Source organism: Palaemon carinicauda, chromosome 42 (assembly GCF_036898095.1).
Source record: "Palaemon carinicauda isolate YSFRI2023 chromosome 42, ASM3689809v2, whole genome shotgun sequence".
Classification (NCBI taxonomy): domain Eukaryota; kingdom Metazoa; phylum Arthropoda; class Malacostraca; order Decapoda; family Palaemonidae; genus Palaemon; species Palaemon carinicauda.
In genome coordinates, this window is record NC_090766.1 from 6,368,874 (window position 1) to 6,378,683 (window position 9,810).

At 33.2% G+C, this 9,810-nt stretch overlaps 1 protein-coding gene across 1 annotated transcript in view; it reads left to right on the forward strand.

The window, feature by feature from the left end:
• LOC137632738 (uncharacterized) overlaps positions 1–9,810 on the forward strand; it is a 190,286-nt gene that overhangs the window by 4,180 nt on the left and 176,296 nt on the right. The window lies entirely within an intron of this gene.

Here is a 9,810-nt window from a genome sequence, read left to right on the forward strand (position 1 = left end):
TTCTTTTGTTTAGTTTGTATATGTTATAACTCTCTCTCTCTCTCTCTCTCTCTCTCTCTCTCTCTCTCACGGGCGAATGGTCCAGGAAATGGAGATAAGAGTTTGTTGTGTGAGATAAAGGCGAGAGACTTCATGCGGAAACTTATTCGGGTTCTTTACTACTGTATATTATTCCTCTTTATTTATACAGTAAACTTTACATTATAAAGATTTTTTTCATATCCTACATCCTTATTGGTGTCTTTTATAACATCCTCTTCGGTCACGCCATAGATGTTTCTAGAGCAACTCTTCTATTGCAATCTAGACCTGATTATTATTATTATTATTATTATTATTATTATTGCTATTATTATTACTTGCTAAGCTACAATCCTAGTTGGAAAAGTGGGATGCTATAAGCCCAGGGGCTCCAACAGGAAAAATAGCCCAGTAAGGAAGTCTTCTATTGCAATCTAGACCTGATTATTATTATTATTACTATTATTATTACTTGCTAAGCTACAATCCTAGTTGGAAAAGTGGGATGCTATAAGCCCAGGGGCTCCAACAGGAAAAATAGCCCAGTAAGGAAGTCTTCTATTGCAATCTAGACCTGATTATTATTATTATTACTATTATTATTACTTGCTAAGCTACAATCCTAGTTGGAAAAGTGGGATGCTATAAGCCCAGGGGCTCCAACAGGAAAAATAGCCCAGTAAGGAAGTCTTCTATTGCAATCTAGACCTGATTATTATTATTATTACTATTATTATTACTTGCTAAGCTACAATCCTAGTTGGAAAAGTGGGATGCTATAAGCCCAGGGGCTCCAACAGGAAAAATAGCCCAGTAAGGAAGTCTTCTATTGCAATCTAGACCTGATTATTATTATTATTACTATTATTATTACTTGCTAAGCTACAATCCTAGTTGGAAAAGTGGGATGCTATAAGCCCAGGGGCTCCAACAGGAAAAATAGCCCAGTGAGGAAGTCTTCTATTGCAATCTAGACTTGATTATTATTATTATCATTATTATTATTATTATTATTATTATTACTTGTTAAGCTACAATCCTAGTTGGAAAAGTGGGATGCTATAAGCCCAGGGGCTCCAACAGGGAAAAATAGCCCAGTGAGGAAAGGAAACAAGGAAAAATTATATATTTTAAGAACAGTAACAACATAAGAATAAATATTTCCTATATAATCTATAAAAACTAGAACAAAACAAGATGCTTGAGGGTACACTCGGGCACACTATGCTCTCTTATTTCTCTTCCTCTTGTTTTGTTAAAGTTGTTTTAGTTTATATAGGAAATATTTGTTTAGGTGGTGTTGTTCTTAAAATATTTCATTTTTCCTTGTTTGCTTTCCTCACTGGACTATTTTCCCTGTTGGAGCCCCTATAGGAGAGATTTATTTTAATATTACTCTTTTTAAGAAATTTTATTTTTCCTTAAGTTTCCTTTCCTCACTGGGCTATTTTCTCTGTTGGAGCCCTATAGGAGATATTCATTTTAATGTTACTCGTCCTAAAATATTTTATTATTCCTTAGATTTCCTTTCCTCGCTGGGCTATTTTCTCTGTTGGAGACCAGTAGGAGATATTTATTTTTATGTTACTCTTCCTAAAATATTACATTTTTCCTTGTTTCCCTTCCTCACTGGGCTATTTCCCTGTTGGAGCCCCTTGTCTTATAGCATCCTTCTTTTCCAACAAGGGTTATAGCTTAGCAAGTAATAATAATAATATTAATAATGATAATAATAGAGTTTCTAGACCTGATGCATCGTTTCCGTTTGTCCCGAGTTGTTGCTGACTAAAGATGACGCAATATCTGAACATGCACCAACTTGTTTCTTCTCTTGGTGAAGAAGAGAACCAGTTTTCATATTCATGTCCTGTAACTATTATTGGGGGGTATCCATAACACCCGTGAACAGAACATGGAGAAAAAATTAAAGAATTTCTACCGATTATAGAACTTTAATATTTTAGTTAAATGGTGGTAGTGTTTGAACGGTACAAATGATTATAATTATTTTTTGGATTAGAATTGGGATATATTTCAAGGTATTTAATGAATTATGTGAAAAAAAAAAATATTTGTTGCAATCATAGTTATCTCGTTCTATTTCGGTGGTATCTGTTCTGTTACAAGTTACGTCTTAGCGACAATGAAAGAAAAATAATTGAATTTATAAATATATATATATATATATATATATATATATATCATTTTAAGACAAAGTCGATACATTCAAAACCAATTTTCCAAAATACTTTCGTGTATACTGATTAGTATTCTCATATTATTATTATTATTATTATTATTACTACTACTTGCTAAGCTACAACCCTAAGTGGAAAAACAGGATGCTATAAGTCCAGGGGCCCCAAGAGGGATAACAGCCCAGTGAGGAAAGGAAACAAGAAAATAATAAAATACTTTAAGAACAGTAACAACATTCAAATAAACACTTCCTATATAAGCTATAAAAACTTTAGCTAAAGAGGAAGAGAGATTGGATAGAATAGTGTGCCCGAGTGTACCCTCAAGTTCTTTACTCTAAAACTTATGATCTGATTGTATTCGTCTATCGGTGTACAAATGTACATAAATACATATACCAAAGGCACTTCCCCCAATTTTGGGGGGTAGCCGACATCAACAATGAAACAAAACAAAAAGGGGACCTCTACTCTCTACGTTCCTTCAGCCTAACCAGGGACTCAACCGAGTTCAGCTGGTACTGCTAGGGTGCCACAGCCCAACCTCCCACATTATCCACCACAGATGAAGCTTCATAACGCTGAATCCCCTACTGCTGCTACCTCCGCGGTCATCTAAGGCACCAGAGGAAGCAGCAGGGCCTACCGGAACTGCGTCACAAATGTAAATACTATTTAACCTTTGTGGAGGTAAACAGTTGTGTTCTTATAACTTTATATACGAATCAAATATTGGTAAGATTCTTTAATGATATTAATGTAAAAAAATTTTTTAAGTTTTTATTGTTTATATATGAAATATTTATTTCAATGTTACTGTTCTTAAAATATTTTATATGGTTAATTACTTTTCTTGTAGTTTCCTTGTTTCCTTTCCTCACTGGGCTATTTTCCTCGTTGGAGCCCTCGGGCTAATAGCATTCTGCTTTTCCAACTAGGGTTGTAGCTTAGCAAGTGATAATAATACTTGTAATGATAATAATGATATCAGTGATAAGAGCTTATTGTTGCACAATTCTGTATCAGTTGTTTTGGCAAACGTTATGATTCCTTCAAACAAGTGAAAAACCAACAAAAAAAAATTTATTCATTGTTTAATTCAGCTTTTTTTTCGCCAACGAAGTTAGAAGAATGTTATGTTTTCGCCCCTATGTGTATGTGTGTGTTTGTTTATGAACAGCTTCCTGGCCACAATTTCAATCGTAGAGTAATGAAACTTGCAGGGATTAACTGATATGTAAAAAAATGGTAATTATTAAATTTTGTAGGGTCAAGGTCACGGTCAACTAAAATGTCCAATTCACGTAATTAGCCATAAGTTTGGACATCGTTGTCACAGAGACTTCAAACTTGGTTCATATTTGAGTGTATGAGAATCGACGCCAGTTAATACATGTTAAAGTCAAAGGTCAAGGTCGAGATATCCACGCCAGTTAATAAATGTTAAGGTCAAAGGTCAAGGTCGAGCAAAAAGTCGAGAAATCCACGCCAGTTAATACATGTTAAGGGCAAAGGTCAAGGTCGAGCAAAAGGTCGAGAAATCCACGCCAGTTAATACATGTTAAGGTCAAAGGTCAAGGTCTAGCAAAAAGTCGAGAAATCCACCCCAGTTAATACATGTTAAGGTCAAAGGTCAAGGTCGAGAAATCCACGGCTTTTAATACATGTTCAGGTCGAGCAGAAGGTTGAAATATAAGCAGCCGCGGTGGAGGTCTGCGCTCTACTGAGTGCCCATCTATACTCAATTTTTTTTATTGAGACGCATTTGCACTGACTCGCATTGGTGCCCTTTTAGCTTGGAAAAGTTACCTGTTACCTGATTGGTTAGAATTATCTTGTCCAACCAATCAGCGTGCGGGAAACTTTTCCGAGCTAAAAGGGCACCTCTGCGAGTCGGTGCAAATCTGCCTCACTAAAAAGAATTGACTATAGTTTATTCATTTCTTTATCGATTTAATTCATTTGTTTTGTTTTCATATTCATGATGTATAAGGAACTCAGAACGAATTATGGACCTGTATCTATGCAAAATCGCCTGAGTTGAGAAATATTAAGACATAACTTTTGATTTCGTCATACCGGATGTAACTCGGGGATGTGACTCGGTTTTACATGCACAGTATGAATGATAACATCTCGTGTTCAACATCCCTTTAAAAGAAAATTGAACAGATGAACAAAGAACAGACTGTTTATATAGTTTATATGTGAAAGATCTATTTTAATGTTACTGTTCTTAAAATATTTTTTTTTAATTATTCATTACTACTTTTGTAGTTTTTTTTTCCTTATTTCCTTTTCTCACTGGGCTATTTTCCCTGTTGGAGCCCTTTGGCTTATAGAATCCTGGTTTTGCAACTAGGGTTGGAGCTTAGCTAGTAATAGTAATTGTAATAATAAAATGATAATAAGGATAATAATAATTATTATTATTATTATTATTATTATTATTATAATAATGACGATGATGATGATAATAATAGTAATAATAATAATAATAATAATAATGATAATAGTAATGAAGACAATAATAATAATAATAATGATAATAATAATAATAATAATAATAATACCCTTTTAATGGTCTTAATGGGAGAATTCCTCAATGTCAATCTCAGGTCTTAAATCGTATTGATGAGAATATTATTATGTTCTTTAAAAAGTTAATTATTTTTTATTAAAGTAAAAATGTATAGTTGAAATATTTTCACATAGTTTTTACATATCAATTAAAATAATGATAGAAAAAACGTATTTTGTAGGAACTTTCTTGTCTTTGAATCTGTCATTTTAGGATGGTTACTTATTAAAAAATTCAAATTTTTTGGAATTTATTTAGTCTTATGACATTGGTGGTTATAATTTTAGAGGCTTTTTCATACTAAATTTTGAGGTTTTGAGTTTTTTCAATTTCGAGTTTTCTTTTCTTTTTTATGGGAAAATATATTAGTTATTATATTGGAATTTCATATCAATATTCGTTAATTTTATTTCATAAAAGAAAATTCAAAATATTGTAGGTTTTGATTTTTTTCAATTTTGATTTTTTTTCTTTTGTATAGGAAAATTTATAATATTTTAGAATTTTATATCAATATTCGTTCATTTTATTTCATAAACGAAAATTCAAAATATAGTGAAGAAAATATATTTTGGTAACTTTTTGTAATATTTTCTACTGAAAATTATAATGGGAAAAATTGATGCGTTATATATTTTATTTAGAAAGATATATAAAATACTGTTTTATCATTACACTGATACAAAATAATTTTGTTATAATTATTGGTTCTATATTTTTCCTTTTTTGTCGGAAAGATTTCAATTTATATCTACCTATTATATATATATATATATATGTGTGTGTGTGTGTGTGTGTGTGTGTGATTATCATTAATGTGATATGTCTTAGTTTTTTTATATACATATTCAAAATAACAAGATACATTTAGTAATGAATTTAATGAATATATAATAATGATTGATAATATAATACTTTTAATTAAATTTCATATTTGCAAACATCTCATATCTATTATCAAACAAGTATAGAAATGTAAACAAATTTAACGATTAGTTTATTTTTCTTTACATATTTCATGCAAATATACATTCACACACCAGTGATTACAGATTTTAAATTTTTTTATATTTATTATGTAAATTTTTATATATTAAATGTTTTAAGTTATTCAGTGTTGGCTAAAGATTGTTCACATTTTGGAAATCTGGCAACACTGTAAAATTCTTTGTAGAAATATGGCAACACTGTGAAGTACTCTGTGGAAATCTGACACCACTGTAAAATACTTTGTGGAAATCTGGCAACACTTTAATACGCACAATCATAATTAGTTTGCTTGGTAGAAAGCATTATGTACTAGTTTATCTCTCTCTCTCTCTCTCTCTCTCTCTCTCTCTCTCTCTGCGCACGTAAATTGTACTCACTATCACATGAAGTGTTATTAAAGTGTTATGAATTGGTTTTCAAAATATTGTTAACAATACATTCCTAACTGTTCTGGGCGAAGTAGCATGTGGTAATTGCCACAAGGTGATATCTGGTAGTTTTCTAAAAACTTACCATGACTCAACTTTGGCTTATGAGAACACATTCCCCTAGTGGACTTAGCCTTGAACTTATATAGCTCTCAATTTAGGGCGCAGTACTGTATATATTTATTCAAGTTATTATATTGTTCTTTACATAAATAACTGTATATCTGTTGGAACGATTTTTTATGGGACTAATGCTTTTGAATTGAACATGCTTATCATTCCAACATATTTTTTTTCCTGAATACTATATTTGCTTTTAAAGTGCTTGCACTTGATATTAATCCTGTTTTCAGTGATTATTAATAGTTTGGATGTCTTAATCTGCTAAAAACAATGCAGACTTCTTATCTTGTTTTTATCTGCAATATTTAAAACTGATCAGAACGTTTCGGTTTTTTTGCCTCATTTAATCGGTAATTGGCAACTGGAACAGCTGATCGTCGCCTAATGTTTACTGTTGCAACATGGCATGACAGTATTTCTTGTGGCTAGTGGCATTTAACACATCTGAAGCGAATGGGAGTATAGCGAGAATGGTGTAATATGGAGAATAGTATAATGTGAGAGTTGGTGTAATATGGAGAATAGTATAATATGAGAATGGTGTAATATGGAGAATAGTAAAATGTGAGAATGGTGTAGTATGGAGAATAGTATAATATGAGAGTTGGTGTAATATGGAGAATAGTATAATATGAGAGTTGGTGTAATATGGAGAATAGTATAATATGAGAATGGTGTAATATGGAAAATAGTATAATATGAGAGTTGGTGTAATATGGAGAATAGTATAATATGAGAGTTGGTGTAATATGGAGAATAGTATAATATGAGAGTTGGTGTAATATGGAGAATAGTATAATATGAGAGTTGGTGTAATATGGAGAATAGTATAATATGAGAGTTGGTGTAATATGGAGAATAGTATAATATGAGAATGGTGTAATATGGAAAATAGTATATGAGAATGGTGTAATATGGAAAATAGTATATGAGAATGGTGTAGTACGCAGAATAGTATATGAGAATGGTGTAATGTGGAGAATTGTATAATATGAGAATGGTGTAATATGGAAAATAGTAAAATATGAGAATGATGTAATGTGGAAAATAGTATAATATGAGAATGGTGTAATATGGAAAATAGTATAGGTGTAATGTGGAGAATAGTATAATATGAGAATGGTGTCATATGGAGAATATTACAATATGAGAATGGTGTCATATGGAGAATAGTATATGAGAATGGTGTAATATGGAGAATTGTATAATATGAGAATGGTGTAATATGGAGAGTAGTAAAATATGAGAATGGTGTAATATGGAAAATAGTATAATATGAGAATGGTGTAATATGGAGAATAGTATATGAGAATGGTGTAATATGGAAAATGGTAAAATATTCCGGAAATAATTTGTAATTAGTAATAGACTTTGAAAAACTACAGGTCAAGTAAATTAATTCTGCTAGCGATTAAATAAGGCATATTTCAAAATTGTATCTGAAAATAATTGCCTCGGATTTATAGATGGTTAGTCTAAAAGAAAAATATATGATCTTTGTATAGTTTCTATTTAGCCATCGTTGTGTTATATCTCCTGGAATTTTGTGAAAAGTTCCACATCTTGATTTTCTTGCTTAACGAAAGTGTTTGAAGAAAATCGCTACAATTGTGTCTTTTGCGTATCTACTCTTACTAATATTTGTTGTAAATGAAGAGATTATTTCTTCATGTGTATTATCAATAATTTTCACATCAGTGTTTTGTATGAAAGCCAAGCTTGGATTACCAGATATATAGATCGAAAACTAATTCAAACAGTTACTTCACTTTCGGGGACTGTGTAGGCTATTCGAAACTGTTAAGCTGTACTGATTGGAAATGAGAGAACAATTTTTTTAATATATATACTGTGCATTTTGAAAGTACTTAAGTTCATACCCCACGAACCATGCTTAAAGCATTATCTGTCTAAAGTTGGCAGATAAGATAAAGAGCCGAAAGATTCTTCCAGTATTTAGGACTATAATTTCACTGATTTCTTTCACAATTGATTAGACCCAGGGTCTAGAGTAGAGCCCCACCTCCTAGACCCAGGGTCTAGATTAGACCCCCACCTCCCCCAAACTGCCCTCAAGTCACACGTACGCACGCACACTCTCTGAGAATAGCTCAAACTTGCAGTAGCATCAGTGTTGTCAAACTTTCATTGTTGCGTAGCTCGAAGGAAAAATGAAAGCTACCGATTTGCAGCCTCCGAGCCTAGGCCGATTCTTAGGGGCAATGACAGTGATCTTCGTCAGCTTGACGCCCTCCATCATGTGTCTCCTCGCTCTGCATTACGACCTGGTGCCCTTTGGAGTCGAGGCCATGTTGGGCTTCGTCGTGGTGTATGTTGTGAGCACTGCCGTGCTCATTGCTTTCCTGATGAGACGCTATCAGCGAAGGGCAGCACCTGTCGAGGATCAGTTTATAAGTCAGGTACATAGCTCTCTCTCTCTCTCTCTCTCTCTCCTCTCTCTCTCTCTCTCTTTAAAATGGTTTGATTATTATGGTAGCTTATCTTCTCTCTCTCTCTCTCTCTCTCTCTCTCTCTCTCTCTCTCTTTAAAATGGTTTGATTATTATGGTAGCTTATCTTCTCTCTCTCTCTCTCTCTCTCTCTCTCTCTCTCTCTCTCTTTAAAATGGTTTTGATTATTATGGTAGCTTATCTTCTCTCTCTCTCTCTCTCTCTCTCTCTCTCTCTCTTTAAAATGGTTTGATTATTATGGTAGCTTATCTTCTCTCTCTCTCTCTCTCTCTCTCTCTCTCTCTCGCTCTCTCTCTCTCTCTCTTTCTCCTTAAAATGGTTTGATTATTATGGTAGCTTCTCTCTCTCTCTCTCTCTCTCTCTCTCTCTCTCTCTCTTTAAAATGGTTTGATTATTATGGTAGCTTATCTTCTCTCTCTCTCTCTCTCTCTCTCTCTCTCTCTTTAAAATGGTTTGATTATTATGGTAGCTTATCTTCTCTCTCTCTCTCTCTCTCTCTCTCTCTCTCTCGCTCTCTCTCTCTCTCTCTCTCTCTCGCTCTCTCTCTCTCTCTTTCTCCTTAAAATGGTTTGATTATTATGGTAGCTTATCTTCTCTCTCTCTCTCTCTCTCTCTCTCTCTCTCTCTCTCTCTTAAAATGGTTTGATTATTATGGTAGCTTATCTTCTCTCTCTCTCTCTCTCTCTCTCTCTCTCTCTCCTTAAAATGGTTTGATTATTATGGTAGCTTATCTTCTCTCTCTCTCTCTCTCTCTCTCTCTCTCTCTCTCCTTAAAATGGTTTGATTATTATGGTAGCTTATCTTCTCTCTCTCTCTCTCTCTCTCTCTCTCTCTCTCTCTCTCTCCTTAAAATGGTTTGATTATTATGGTAGCTTATCTTAACCCCGACAGTTATATGACAACTATAGTCCATTTCTTTTAGCGAATCATATTTGCACCGACTCGCAGCGGTGCCCTTTTAGCTCGGAAAAGTTTCCTGGATCGCTGATTGGTTGACAA